The sequence below is a fragment of the Scylla paramamosain genome, unplaced genomic scaffold, assembly GCF_035594125.1.
Source record: "Scylla paramamosain isolate STU-SP2022 unplaced genomic scaffold, ASM3559412v1 Contig54, whole genome shotgun sequence".
Lineage (NCBI taxonomy): Eukaryota > Metazoa > Arthropoda > Malacostraca > Decapoda > Portunidae > Scylla > Scylla paramamosain.
Genome location: NW_026973719.1, coordinates 45,001 through 47,500, shown reverse-complemented (window position 1 = coordinate 47,500; position 2,500 = coordinate 45,001).

Below are 2,500 nucleotides of genomic sequence, written 5' to 3'. Positions count from 1 at the left end.
GGAAGAGGAAACTGGGAGAAGGAAGTCTGTTAGGAGGAAGAGAAAATGAAGTGATGAGTCAGAAGAAAGAATAATTAATTGAGAGGAACAAATGCGAAATCACAAGTCATGTCATAAGCCAATGTGTAGTCCACTCATGTGACTCAAGGCAGTAAGTAAAGACATATTTCTCCACCACACATCTGCTCCACCACACATGTGCTCCACCACACACACCTGCCAGTCTCAAGATGGCTGCGCAAAGCGATATTATTCCGGAAATTGAAATATAATGAACTTAGTTGGTTTTCTTATAAGCTCGATTCACTCTTCCTCTCTCTCTCTCTCTCTCTCTCTCTCTCTCTCTCTCTCTCTCTCTCTCTCTCTCTCTCTCTCTCTCTCTCTCTCTCTCTCTCTCTCCCCCTCTCTTCCTCTCTCCCTTTTCTCATTTCCTCCACTTCCATCACTTCCCATCACTTCATCCTCCGGTTCATTTCTCATCTCTTCCATCCTGCCTACGTTTTCCCTTCTCTCTCTTTCTTTTTCTCTCTCTCTGTCTCATTCTCTATCTCAATTCCATTTCTCATTCTTTGTGTTGTCTGTTTCATCTTTGTTTGTTTTTTTCTTTTATTTGTTTCTTGTTTCCTGTCTTGTGTCATTCGTTAATTCTTTATTTTTTCTCTCTTTTTCTCTGGTGTGCTTTCTTTCTTCCTCCTTCCCTCTTTCTTCTCTTCCTTGCCTCATTAGCCCGTCATTTTTCCTCCCCCCTTTTCTCTCTCTCTCTCTCTCTCTCTCTCTCTCTCTCTCTCTCTCTCTCTCTCTCTCTCTCTCTCTCTCTCTCTCTCTCTCTCATTATTTTCCTCCCTCTCTCTGTCCATCTTCTCTTCTTATTTTCCTCTTATCCCATCTTTCTTAACTATTATCTCTCTGTTTCCCTCCTCCTCCTCCTCCTCCTCCTCCTCCTCCTCCTCCTCCTCCTCCTCCTCCTCCACCTCCTCCTCCTTAACGTGAATCTTTTCCTCATTTCCTTTCAGATTTTTTCCATCTTCCATTCCTTTCCATCCCTTCCCCCCATTCTCTCTCTCTCTCTCTCTCTCTCTCTCTCTCTCTCTCTCTCTCTCTCTCTCTCTCTCTCTCTCTCTCTCTCTCTCTCTCTCTCTCTCTCTCTCTCTCCTCCCCTTCCTGGTTGCACGGGCCATTACGAACACTTAATGATACTTGAGGGAGAGGGGAAGGAAGAAGGGAGGGGAAGAGGAGGAGGGAAGAAGAAGTAAAGAAACACGTGTTTTTTTTTCAGTTCGTTGGTTCTGTATTTTTCTGGTCTTTTTTTTATTTTCTTATTCTCTTTTATTTATTTATTTTTTGTTGCTTTTGTAGGTGTTACTTATTTATTTGTTCATTGATTCGTTTCTCTATTTATTATTGTTTTTATTTATCTAATTCCCTTTGCTTTCTGAAGTTTTGGAAATTTTGCAATTTTGTGGTTGGTATTTTTTTTCCTATTTTTTTCATATTGAATGTTTTTTTTCGAAGATTTATGAACTGTGGTATTTTTTTTTCTTTTAGTGTACATTTCTTTATTTTTCCTAATTTTCTTATTTTCTCATTCTCTTCGGCCAGTTTTTCATTTATTCCCTTATTTTACTTCAATTTTCGTTACATGTCTGTTTCAGCCCCATTCCTACCCAGTTATTTGTGAATGTTCATATAAATATTACTTTTTTTTTCAATTATCTACTTGCTTCCTGTACCTTTTCAATTATTTCCCTTACTTTGTGAAGTTTACATATTTCTAGAAACGGTATTGCTGCATTTTCCTCCCTATCGCGTTTATATAATTAAGATACAGTAGATATTCTTGTATTTTTCCAATGGTGGCTTATACAGTATAGGTTAAGCACAGTAGACATGTTTGTATTTTTCCTTATGGTTTAGAATTTAGATACAGTATACATTCCTCTACTTTGTTTATTTTGACTGGCGGCTGGTACAGTCTTAATACAGTGCATATTTTTGTATCTCTTCCCAATAGTGGTTTATAGAATTTACTGTAGATGTATATTTATTTTCTCCCTTTATTTATTTTTTTCCTCTCTCTGGCTTATACAATCTGAATACAATACATATTTTCGTTTCTCTTCACAGTGGTGGTTTATACAATTTAGATACAGTACGAGTATATACATTTTTTCCCCTCTCACACTCTCTCTCTCTCTCTCTCTCTCTCTCTCTCTCTCTCTCTCTCTCTCTCTCTCTCTCTCTCTCTCTCTCTCTCTCTCTCTCTCTCTCTCTCTCTCTCTCTGTGGCGGTGCATGCAATTTATTCACGATGTGTTTGCGTAAAGAAAATATATTAGTCGTGAATCGTGTATAATTCCCTCGTCCTTCTCCGCGGCCCATAGAAGGTCACGGGCAGGGTGATGCATCTCACCCTAATGACATCCCAGCGTGGGTGACTGTGGTGCGTAACACTTCAGGGGCGTCACACACACAGAGTTGGTGGTACGGAGATGCTGAGGCTT